The following is a 12,990-nucleotide window of genomic DNA, read 5'->3' as shown; positions in this document are numbered from 1 at the left end:
CACAAACAGTGAAAATGCGTGAAGCTCAATGGCACCATAAATAACGTTCCGGCTTTATCTTTTGCTTATGAGTACATCAACAACTGAGCTGCTTCAGCTGAGGCGGGCTTTATTCCCAATGATGAGACACTGTTTTTATGCTTGCTTCCCGAGGAGGAGCAGTTTGGTGACCCAGAGCTTGTTTTTGAGGCAGTAACTAAAAAGTCTCCTTCTCCTCTCTTCAGCGTGACAATGAGCAAACCAACAACACCACTCTGTGACACCAAGACAAACTATCACCAACCTGAGCTTACACCTCATCTACATGGCCACTACAGCAGGGTGGCTGATCCCACAGCTAGTCATCAACTTTTCACTGACAGTCTGCTGGCTGGCGTGCCTTCCTCAAAGCATATACATCAAATGAGACTCCCAACTGCATATGTAAAAAGCCCGAGCTCCTTGTGAAGGCACCAGCCAAGGCTCCATCTTCCAGGGTCTGCTGGCCCTCCATCATCCTTTAATGAGAGAACACGAAGATTACCTTCACAATCACACCATTAACCTGCCTACAGACGCTAGCAAAGACATCAATCACACGCCCGTCTGATGCCTTCTCAAGTTAGTGTCCGCTCTGCGTAAAGACACCCCCACACAAATCTACCTTTCCTCAAAGCACTTTGAGGTGTTGTGCATAATCACAGAGTCATCCTCAGGACCACGATAATCCACCTCCAGTCAAGCACGTGGGCTTTTCGAGCCACAAGTCTAACTGATATGAGCATATGGAGCTGGTGCACAGGGACCAGCATTTGTATGATACCCCTGGGATCACAAGTACCTCAGCCGATCAGTGTTTATGATGACATCACAAAGATCCAGTGCCAGCTTTAGTTCACAGTCTGCTACTACAGTATTATTACGTTGACTAATCTTTGATGACACTAAAATGTGGAATTGCTTCTTGCATTTGCATTGTTATACCATGAAAACACAGGTGAGCTAGGCAAATATTACCAGAAAAACCTGTCCAAGACTATCCTGAACTCCTGGATAGCGACAAACACACCAGTATTATGGATAACTTGCTATGTTTAGGAATGCATTAGGACATTTGAGAAAGGTTAGAAGTATAAACATGAATAATACAGCTAAGTTTCTGCTTTGTTAGCTAACCCAAACTTTTTCTAGCATCCTTTAAATGTAGAGATAAATTTTATTTGACTCAAAATTATGTTTCAGTCAAATATCTGTGTTTATGCTGCTGATTTAACTTTGCTTTGTCACTTACTAACGTGCAATTTCATTGTTACCCAAGTTTTAGCTTAGATATTAAACTGCCAGATATGTCACCAACGTAATATGTAACTAAAAATCCTGCTTTGTTAAATAAAAAAATATATTTTGCTCATACACTTTAAATATCCATATGAATCACATTCTTTTCAACTTAAATTTACAGTAAAACCCTCTTAATACTATGGTTTTTCACACCAGGACATAAACCAAATCTTACAATTATTTATATGCAAACTCACTTGAACAACAGCTCATTTGACATTACACCACATCATTGTTTATATAATAAAAAGTAAGCCAACATGCAGAAGCAGATTGTGGAAAAACTACAGAACCATTATTTAGTAGCTTGTAGAATCACCTTTAGCAGAAATAACTTGAAGAAATGGTTGTTGATCGATGGTCATGACAATTTGCATATTAATCAAAAAGCTGACCTCACAGCCCATTGTTCATCAGTGGTGCTAGTTTCAATCATTATGCAAATGTACTGTTTATAAGATTGGGGAAACCTGCAATCAGCTGAGACTTGGATGAGTGACGAAACGTTTCCTCCACTGAAAACGCCACATCCAGATGAACAGAATCAACTTTTTGGAGCTTGAAGGAACCCTTTTCTGTTTAATTTTACCAACGCTAAAATGCTGTGGAGATCATCTTGATTCTTTTATTTTGCTGCTGTTGTCCTGTTGCATAACCTACTTTCAGCCAAGCTCTATCTGTCAGACAGATGGCTTACATTTGACCCAAGAATACGTTGGTATACAGACAAGTTCATGGTGGACTCAGTGACTGCAAGGTGCCCAGTTTCTTTGCTGCCAAACAAGCCCAAATTATCACCACATCACCACTGTGGTTGGCAGTTGGTATGAGCCCTTTGTGCTAATATTCTGCATGTTCTTTTCACCAAACCTAGAACTGTGCATTAAAGCCGAACATCTCCACTTTGTCTGTCACGTTTGTCTGAAGGACATTTTTCCAGAAGTGTCATGGTTTGTTCAAATGCAACTTTACAAACCTAAGATATGATGCCATGTTGTTTTAGTGAGAAGAGACTTTCTCCTGGCAAGTGGTTCCGTAGTGTATGATTTACGCATTTGCCTAACAAGTTAAATACCCCGATTCAATCCTGGGAGCAGACAAATCTCTTGGGGGACACATCAGGAAGTGAAGCTGGCATAAAAATCTGCCAGATATGCAGGGAGCTACAGCTGTGGTCACCAATTGTGATTAAGGGAACAGCCAAAAGTAGCTGCTACGACTACTAGGCACAAAGCCATAATTGTTCATCCTCTTTTTAATTTTAATGTTATGAATTTTAAAACGCTAACCGAGGCCTGAGATGTAAGTGTGAGATGTAATGTTCGGGGTTTATTTAGTTTCTCTCAGCACTGCACGGTTTAATCTTGGGGCGAATTTGCTGGAACATTCACTCCTGTAAAGATTGGCATCTGCCTTGAAGGTTTAGCACTTGTGAATCATCTCTCATTGCAGGTGCCCAGGACTGCAACCTGTCTGGAAATGGCCTTATAACCCTTCCAAGATTTTGAATGGCAGCCACAGTTGCTTATTTAAACTGATGTTTTCCTCCTTGGCATTATGTTAACACACACACACACACACACACACTGTCCAAACTTGTGCTTTTATAATATCATGATATTAGTGAAGCTGTAGCAGCAGTGTGGAGAAAAAAACCTTCACACTGCTCTTAAGTACCGGATAGCTTGTTTTTCTTAATCCTTCTTCTTTTCTTTTTTTTTTTTGGTCTGAGGCAGTTATTCCAGGCGTGTTGTTGGTCTCAGGATGACAACAGCTTGCCAAAAATCAGGACCTGTAAGAACAGGTGCAGCTCAAGGTAGGTCTATAACTACCAAATCACTTCTCCTCTTTTGGCTGTGTGATATGGCTCTTGCCCTGGGTTTGGCTCACATTTCTTTCTTTGTTTTCACCCATTTCATGATTAAGGATATGGCTACCAAGGGAATGGGCTTGGCCGCAGGTTGATTTTCCAAAGAGGAATAAAGCCTGAGGCAGAGCAGCAAAAGAGAGACAAAGGAAACCTGTTAACGCTTCTCCATAACTCTTCACGCAGCAGCGGAGTGGGCAGAGCACAGCCTCTGGGACAAGGCTGCTGGGAAATACTTACTGATAAGCCTTTGAGAATACTTACAGTGCCCACTAGTGAGTGTCTATGTGTGTATGTGAGAAATAGCTAGCATGTGCTGAAGAGAGAGGAATAAATAAAGGAGAACAAGTCAAGAATGAAGTAGAGGAGGCAGCATGAAGGGCTACTGAGCAATGCTGAGAGAGAGAGACAGAGAGACAACAGAAAAGAGAGGTTCCCATAAAGAGCGCAATTAGCAATTATGCAGTCATCAATTACAATTATCACAACTGGTGATTATGCAATTATCACACTAAATCATCGTTTCCCCCCTCTGCCTCACCAGTTTGCCACCCCCTGTGATTTGGTTGTTTGAGGATGGGTTGTGATGATGCAGGTGATTAGAGTGTGCGACAATGATGGGGGTGTTGGGCGGGTGTCAACGCGGAGAGTGTGCAAATAAATGTGTGAATGCTTGGAGCATGTCTGCATATGCATCTGTGCCTCCGTGTGAGCAGCGTGCCATTTCATTCTCTCTGAGTTAGTGTGTGCATGTGTGTATTCACGGATGCGCCGCCTCCATCTCAAGGTGAATGTGGTCGTCGCTGGGGGTGGTTTGGGGACAGAAAATGTATGGTTCCGCAGTCCCTGAGGCCTCTAAATTACCTGTCATCTTCCCCATGATGCAAAGGTCAGCGCACAATCAGAGGGAGTCCATCCTACTGTGCTGCTCACTGAGCTCCAGTCCAGCCCACAGGCTGACAGGATGTCACAACAACCCCGGTCCCGCTCCATGCTTATTAGAACAAAACAGTGGGAAGCCCACTACCACCACAGCACCACTTGTCACCAGAATTTCCGGAAGAATCTGCTGGATATGTGACAAATATTCGCTCCTTGGAGCTGATACAGGAGATAAGCCAAAATACGATCGTTATTGTTCTTTCCTGAGATACATTTCTATAACATATATTCAGTATATAACCCCCAGTGATTGTTTGATTTTTTTTTACATTTCCAAACATTGGTTTTAGTGGACTGACTTCTCCCAGTCTGCAGGTAATACTATTTTAGGGGTGCACTTGTTGACTGCCACTCTGGAAATAAGGTGACATTTACCCGTGGCTGTGGCTGATAATTATCTGTGCTATGCATGTTGTTTATAGAGATACCCAGCGGTGCATCCCTATAAACAACATTCATTCTGACCTGTCCTGAGTAAAATTACTTTGATAAAGTATCTCATAGTGGCTTCCATGCAAAATTTCTTTGTTTCCCTAGCGCCAAAAAAATGAATAAATAAATAAATAACCAAAAACTGGTAAACAAAAAAAATATTGTTATCATCCATCAGCCAAATTGTTATTTCAGACATCAGCACCTGTGCGGATTTCCTGGTCAGTGGGTCCTTCATCTGTAAATCATCATTTACAGCAAAATTATTCAGCATCTCACTCGGTAATTTATAGCCTTAAATAAATAAATAAATAAAATAAATAACCTTAAATAAAGGTCAAAAGAGTTAAAATAATTTCAAGATGACTTTTTAATGACTGACTGGTCACGGGAATGCCTCTGTGAAACACAGCAAAATTTCGATTGTAAAAGACAATTCATGGAGGAAACCTGTCAGAGGTGGGACCAAGTCATTGTTTTGCAAGTCTCAAGTAAGTCTCAAGTCTTTATCCTCAAGTCTCAAGTCAAGTCTCAAGTAATGTCAGGCAAGTCAGAGTCGAGTCTCAAGTCACTGGTGTAAAAGTCCGAGTCAAGTCACAAGTCTGAAACTTTGAATTTCAAGTCCTTTCGAGTCTTTAAAAAAAAAAAACGAAAAAATAATGTTGCAGTTATGCTAAATGTAAATATTAGACCATGTAATTTTTTAATCTGTGTTTTTCTCAACACATGACAAAATAGTGAACTTAGAAAATATACACAAATTGTGAAATTGCACCTCTTTAAAATGCAGCTCAATTAAACCTAGCTCCAAGAATAATTTTCACCGACAGTTCTGAGATAAGCTGCATGTTATTCTTGGATGCGGTTGTAGGACCAGCTTTAAAATCGCATGACAAAAATATCATACATATTAAAAAAAACTGAATCACCAACGTAGCCTGGAAAACATTTGCTAGTTAGATGAAGTCAGCTATCTCATCTTAGCATATTTATATGCATATTTATAATCATACGGTTCTTGGAGTGAGTGCACACACTCATGAAGTTTAGTAACTTCCGGTCACTGCAACAAGCCCAGGTACAGTTTACCGACGGATGGGTGCAGGACCTTGAAATGCACCGTGTAGAACGAAAGACCATCGTACGTATCATAAGTTTACCAGTCTCACAAATCGTCGTCATAAATACACATTCGTTAACCGTTTATTAATAGGACCTTTGAGCTCAACGGTAATTAATTAGTAGTGGAAATAATTTCTGGTACCCATCACAGAAATGTAGCAGTGACAATAATACTGTATGCTGTAATCGTACTGGGCAATTAGTGATACAAAAAACCTGTTTTATCCTGTGAATAAAAGTATATGTTTTTGTCAATGTACCATAATAACAGAAGCGAAACGCAATATTGTGTCAGGATAATTTACTATTTATGCACAATAAACAAAGAAGCATAGCGCGACAATTTCTGTTCAGCGCCAGACTTGCTTGTAACCTATATCACCAATTATGTTATGAAAATGACGTATTAACTACTAAAAAACACTGACCTTCGTGTAAATGCTTGGAGCAGACTAACCTGTGAGCTGGAGTGTTCTGGGACGTTATATTTGATCTTTGAATGGCTGCAATCCAGGCCATCCATCGCGTCTTTGTTACTTCGGAAACATGGCTCGAACAATTTCTCTTCAACGACGTAATCCGATAACAACCGATCTCTTTACCCGTCGGCTTCCCGTGGCTGTCATGCGACCGGCTATTGCAGTTAATAATACAACAGCTTCTTGACATTTTTGTGTTTCTTTTTATCGCTGTATAACTGATTTCAATTGAAAGCCTGCGTGCGCTAGTACCGCTTGCCACGAGTTCCCAGAATCCTTTGCGGTTCTACCCGTGAATGACGTCACATTTTCAATCTCTATATAATATGCATGTTAAATTTTATATTTGGGGTAAAATATCAAGTCTTTTCAAGTAAACCGGTTCAAGTCCAATTCAAGTCCCAAGTCATTGGTGTAAAAGTCCAAGTCAAGTCACAAGTCTTACAACATTTTTTCAAGTCAAGTCTAAAGTCATAAAATTAATGACTCGAGTCTGACTCGAGTCCAAGTCATGTGACTCGAGTCCACACCTCTGAAACCTGTGAGTTATCTGCTTTCAGTTTCTTTTATGTGATCTGTATGTTAAAACGAAAACAAATGCAAAAAAAAAAAAGAAGAGAAAACTATCATCATTTTCTCCTCAGAAGCAGGAAAGAGATCTGATCTTAGCCATGCAGGCCCAGCACTTGTGCAGCTGTCACTGCAGGCGGTTGTTTTGCTTTGAGAGTAGGTTCACAGGAGAGGCGGGAGCGCAGAGATGAGTTGGTGAGGAGTGACTGATGAGTGGGTGGAGGAGAGAGTCAGAGGTAAACACTATTGCAATACAGTCTGGACATTGAGGGACCCGTGTACACCCACACATGCACTCCCACGTACACACACACACACACACATATACATCAAGTTGCTCTCATTCAGCCTGTGTTTGAGGGCAGATTTAATCATGGTGACACCCATCTTGGAGCGGTGGTGGCAGCATGGCGGTGGCTGCAGCCATCTCTGGGTGCCCGGTGAGATGAGCAGTCAGAGTACTGACACACATCTCGTCGCCACGTCAATTCCAATCAGCGGTGCCTGTCAGTCAATGCGCCGCGCTCACAAAAGACTGACGCTGCCGCCACTCAGCCACTGCAGAGCTGCCGTCTCAGCCAAATAAATGACCAAAGCTGACCAAACCAATATTCTTCTGAACCACTTATCCGCTCCTCATGTGAATACATGCTGCAACAAAAGCAATGACAAATTCAATGTGAAAATTTGACACCATTCATGGTAGCCTGTAAGCCCAAGGGGAGAGGCTCAACTGTATTGGAATAGTTGAATGATATTTGAATGGTACAATGAATGGAGGCAGAGTAGGACCTTATAAAGTGTACACCAGAAAAAAATCCAATATAGGTTTCAAGACCCTATTAACCTGAGGAGAAGAAGGCAGAAAGGTTTTCATATAGCATTTTACAGCTGCTACTGGATTAGGCTGTGGTTATATACTTTCCGTGTCCGCGAGTCTGCTCAGCTGCACTTGGGTCTCAGTGATGCAAACTTAGCCATCAAACAGGGAGTTCAAGGGTCTGTGCAGATGTTCGAAGGCCAGCCTTTTTTTAAAGACTCATCAATAGAGAATTTACATTAGAATGCACCAACTATGCATCTGATCCAGTTGGCGAACATCGAAGAAGCATAGCAGGAATGACTACTTGGCTGTCGGGGCTTCTACAGTCTGCGTCCACAATGGAGTATCATGTAGGCTTTAGCAGGCAACCCTGTACAGGAAGTCATGCTTTGAGCTATATCCTAACGTCAGCATGCTCACCGTAATGTGAGAGAAACTGTTTGCTGGGGGCTTGTTAACATTGACATACATGTTAGCACTGACCACGTTCACTACCACAGATATTTTATACGGCAGTTAACAAAAAAAAACATGTCTGAATGATGAGATATAATAAGCTTTGCTAGGTTTTAATGCTCAAACTCAGGGACTGAAACTGAAGCCAGAACTACCGCAGTTCCTTGAATACTCCCCCCAAAATTAAGTTACAAGGAACAAATTTAAAGCAGAAAAAAACAAACAAAATAAACAGGTTTATATCCTAGTGCAAAAAATTTGTGTTATGAAGGGTTTTAAAAAAAAAAAAAAACCAATCAATTTAAATTATTCTGAGGCACAGGTGTCAAATTCCAGGCCTCGAGGGCCGGTGTCCTGCAGGTTTTAGATGAGTCCTTGATCCAACACAGCTGATTTAAATGGCTAAATTACCTCCTGAACATATCTTGAAGTTCTCCAGAAGCCTGGTAATAAACTGATCATTCGATTCAGGTGTGTTGACCCAGGGTGTTATCTAAAACCTGCAGGACATCGGCCCTCGAGGCCTGGAGTTCGACACCCCTGTTCTAAGGCTTAAAGTTATGCATTATTTGAGGTGTGGCCACTTTTACAGGTGTGCTGACACAGGTGTCTGCGGCTGAAGCTCAGCTCGGCTTTACATCCACTAATTCAATCCACTGCACCTGACCTCTCAACTCTCTCGGTGCCATTTGGAGCATTTTTAATGGAATTATCTGACAAATATTAGAGCCTGCTGTGCAGTTAATTATACAGAGCAGCCCATCCAAGAAATCTGTGCTCCAGTTTTTCTAAATAAATTCTACCATTTTATATATGTAAAGCATATAGCAGCAAATAGCAAGTTGCAAACATTAGTTTTTTCCTATTTTTGTGCCTTTTTTTTGCAAATTTCAGAAAAACTCCCAGAAACACATATGCAAGTGGGTCAGCGCATCTTATTAGTATGGTTTGCTAGTGTTAGCACTCCTCTCACCCAAACAGACTTACTTCTACACCTGCTTGGTTCAAATAACCAAGATGGCGACAGCCAAAATATTAAACTCAAGGCTTTAAAATAAAACCAATGGACAACCTCAGGATGGCTACATTAATCTTTTATATACAATCATATATAAGATTTGCCAAATTAATAATTCAGAATCATGTTAGATATAAAGACACATGTCATCCTTTGAAGACTTAAGGTTTGCATCTAATAGTTGCAAGATACTTCAGTTGGAGCCTAAAGGTGGATACACCAACATCATTTTCTCTACAGCAGCTAACATGGCTAAAACTGCAAATCTACATATACTGTGTAAGAGGAAAGAGACTTCAGGTCAATGCCCCAGTGTAGTATGCTGATAATGACCCAGACAGAGAGAGAGAGAGAGACAGCAAACCTCTACAGATCAAGGTGGGGCTGACGTAATCCTGACGGACGTGGCACGTGTCGCTGCATGAGAGACAGAGAACATGGCACGACATTAAACCGAGATCAAAGGGCCTGCTGTCTCCGCTAGGCAGCAGGTGCCTTCTGGGTACCCCCCCCCAGTCATCATCAACAGGCGGTAGAACCACTGTGTTTCCCACCCTCTCAACAAAATTCAAAAGCACCAGCCTCCGTACTAACACCTCAAAGTCACAGCAAAGTCAAAGTCAAGAGCCGACGAGAGACAAACGGAGAAGAGAAAACAAATCTTTTTTGAACGTCTTTGTAGTTCAAAAGACGGGAGTTGTCATCTTCTTTGAGTTTGCTCTTTCAAATGTTTCAAGCACCGAGTGACCTAAACCTTGAGGAAAGTGTGTCTCCTGAAAATGTATCCATCACGGCATGATGGAAGGGAGCGCGGGCGTGCTGAGGGTAAGATGAAGGCACCGGTTGATGTGCTGAGAAGGAGGGCTGCGAAAAGTAGTAATGAGTGCACCTGGACTAGATTTCTGTGCTGGGAGAACTGTTAAGAGGAGAGAAGAGAAGAGAGGAGAAGTGTAGGTAAGGGCTAATTATAACAATAAAGTGCCCCCATTATCCCGGCACTGTACTGCCCTAGTGAACAGAGCTACAACAGATGGGGTGTCACGGGTAACTGTGCCAATGTGAGCCAAAGCCCTGGAGTGGATGGACCCTGGCAGGCCGCTGGTGGAGCAGCTCTAGTTAAGGGGGAGGCACAGCTGCATATCTCGCCCCCCCAGACACATGTTGACAGTGTTTCTCTAGCCCTGCCTACACTAGTCAAGGTGAGACAGCATGACACGAGAGGAGAGGGAGGCAGCGAAAGAGGGAGTGCGAGTGCTCCTCTATGATGGATAGCGCTCTCCAGCCACCTCTCCTCTCTCTCCCTCTTAGAAGGCTGGTGACTTTCCAGTGAGGCAATTATCATTGCGGAATGCATAATAGCCTAATTAATTACAGGTGTCAGCGCTGCCTTTGTTTCAGCATGGAGGAACATCATGCCAAAGCCGCATCCGCTAAAAAGAACAGCGCTGATGAACGAGCCTTGAACCGTGGTTAGAAGAGCGCAGCTGACAGAGGAGCGAACGGTGTGGAGATGGCTTGAAGTCTGCCAAACAATCCGGCGTCTGTTGCAGGCAGAAGACGGATCGGAAACACATGGTGCAGAAATTAGGTCCATTATTTGCTTGATAAATCTGCCGTTGTCAATCGCAAGGGCTCGGAAGAAGATCTCAGGTAGGCCCCGCGTAGGACGGCTCTGCGGTTAATTTGGCTCCAAATAGAGGAAGAACGAGAGCGACGTTGGTGGCGGCACTATCAACAATCAAACGGCCCCCTTCACCCAGCCTTCCCTGACAAACACGCCGTATCATTTGTCCTGTCAGATTTGCCGATCTCATTCATTGTAGTGAAAAAGCCGGAAAGTAGACAATTGCCGGGGAAAAGAAACAGGACCTGCGAAGGAGAGGAGTGAATGATGGGGTGACTAGGAAGGAGAGACAAGCACAGAGATTTGTGCTCCTCTCCGCCGCAGCTAAACACAAGCATGCATTTGTGCAGAACTTAATGGAACGTCACATTTAGTGTGCCAGTGTGAGCGTACTGTACAGCCCGTGTGTGTGTCGTTGTGGGGGTCGTGGTGGTAGGCTGATAATCCCTCCACGCCCCCAGGCAGCGAGGGCTCATTGTAGAGTACATTGAGTCTAATAGAAGCAGGCGCTGCAGTTGTATGCAGCTTTTTTCTGCTCCCACTATGAGAGGAGTTTTTACATAATTAATGACTGTTGATGTTTCCTAGGTAGTCGCCCGGCAAATTCACTCCAGACTCGGCTGCCACCATCGTTGGTTCCACAGAGAATGAGCGACAGTAGAACAGACAGCTTACATTACAGGCATAAATAAGGCAATTTTGTACAGTGTCTTCAGACATTACTGTGAGGGGGGTTCAGGGCCAATGATTCGACTTGCTTCAGAGAAACGCTCAGAAAGAGCTTTTCTGTGTCTCCGAGTCTTCCGAGAATTTGCGCTTGATGCGAGTAAAACTACTTCCTTTAGTGTTTTTTTTTTTTTTTTTTTTCATTCGTTATGCTCTTAGAGAGGCGCAGATGAAGAGGCGCCTTTTCAAAAACACTTGACGGCTCCAGACGGGCGATCATTCACATCTGCATGAATCAGTCTAATCTGAATGTCGCTTTTAATGCACGTTAGTCCGGCGTAGGAGTCTGGGTTTGTACGCCGCAGACCTCCAGCAGTCTGGCGAGGCCTCGGGGCCCTTTGCACATCTTGCTGGGAGGCAGTCCACATTTATACTGGAGCATGTTAAATTAAACATTTAAACACGACACCAAGGGAAGGCTATTTTTTACTGCTCCCAGCCCACTACTCATTATTAATTTGTAATAACCTTTAAGGCTTTTTGATGTCATACATATTTTACAGAGAGATATCACTCCCAGCCAGACTGGTGAGGGCCTGTCGATGACAGATCACCGGAGTGCCACTGAAATGTGGCTTCATCTGCTATAATTAGGACCAGGTGGGGGTTGGGTTCCCTGTGTGTTTGTCTATGCACCAACTCACACACAAATGTAATGACAAATGTCAAAGACCAAAAAAGTGTGGAGGGTCAAAAAGAAAGGAAAAAAAAGGCATCTTTCTGGCAGTTACCTGTCCATCACTGTATACCTTTTAGATATTTATGAATGCCAAATGTGAAAGTAGTTAATTTCAGCTACATAAATCACCTGAGTGGCTGAATGCTTGAAAAGGAGGGGGGGCACATTAACACCCCACACTCTATCTCCTTCATATTCCTCCGTTAGAGGGCTGGCCAAGACCCATCTTACTCCCGCTCTGCTGGGAGGCCCTTCGTGCCCGCTGGATGCCAGCCTAAAGCTCATGTACGCTGGTGCCAACATGCCACTAAAAGCTGTAAAACAAACGAGCTCTGTTTGGTTAATGTACACTGATTGACCTCCGCTGCCAGGCATTTGATGTCATGATTGTAATGACCAGCTTTCTGCCTGATCACTTATATACAATGTGACAAGCGTGAGGTGGCGTTTCTATTTGAGTGAATGAGGACTAATCAGAGGAGATGGCTATAGCGGCACAGCTGATGTTTGCAAAAGCAGATCTCGGCGACGATCGACAAAATGACAGCGGTCACATTTTATTAGTTGATATTTCTTAAAAGGTCAGTTAACCAAAAATTATGATTTTTTTTTAGGGATGCACCGATTTTTTAATACTACTCTTCCAAGTAGCAATCTGGCTGCCAGCAGATAGCGACACTGATTCGTTTGTTTTGTTATTGGTTGTCCTCCTTTTTTGTGCCATGGAAGTTTGAAAGTCGTTCAGCACGCTATGGACATGACATAAACAGATATTCTGATATCAGTCAACAGATGTTGTTAAAGGCATTAGGTTGCAATATATTAGTAGGTACATTTGTGAGGCATAGCTGAAGAAATGTAGTATTTCATTTAATAAAATTCTGCAGTTTCACACCTTTTTGACAGATAAAATTTCTACTTGACTCTTTAAT

The 12,990-nt window shown here is 42.7% G+C and overlaps 1 protein-coding gene across 4 annotated transcripts in view; it reads right to left on the bottom strand.

Annotated features, from left to right (window-relative positions):
- The window catches only part of cux2b (cut-like homeobox 2b), a 98,017-nt gene that overhangs the window by 32,047 nt on the left and 52,980 nt on the right, over window positions 1-12,990 (bottom strand). Inside the window, exon 1 of one of the 4 annotated variants that reach the window (XM_086313422.1) lies at window positions 284-481. The exons of the other annotated variants lie outside the window; for them this stretch is intronic. The gene's annotated coding sequence lies outside the window, so the exon portion shown is untranslated. Of the gene's footprint in view, window positions 1-283; window positions 482-12,990 lie in introns of those variants that run through there. 4 annotated transcript variants of the gene reach the window in all.

The sequence above is a fragment of the Aulonocara sp. 'chitande type north' Nkhata Bay genome, linkage group LG12, assembly GCF_057382095.1.
Source record: "Aulonocara sp. 'chitande type north' Nkhata Bay isolate Kocher_YH1m ecotype deep benthic linkage group LG12, A_spYH_male_GT1.1, whole genome shotgun sequence".
NCBI classification, from domain to species: domain Eukaryota; kingdom Metazoa; phylum Chordata; class Actinopteri; order Cichliformes; family Cichlidae; genus Aulonocara; species Aulonocara sp. 'chitande type north' Nkhata Bay.
Note: the sequence above shows the minus strand (reverse complement) of the source record. Positions and strands in the feature narration are given on the sequence as shown.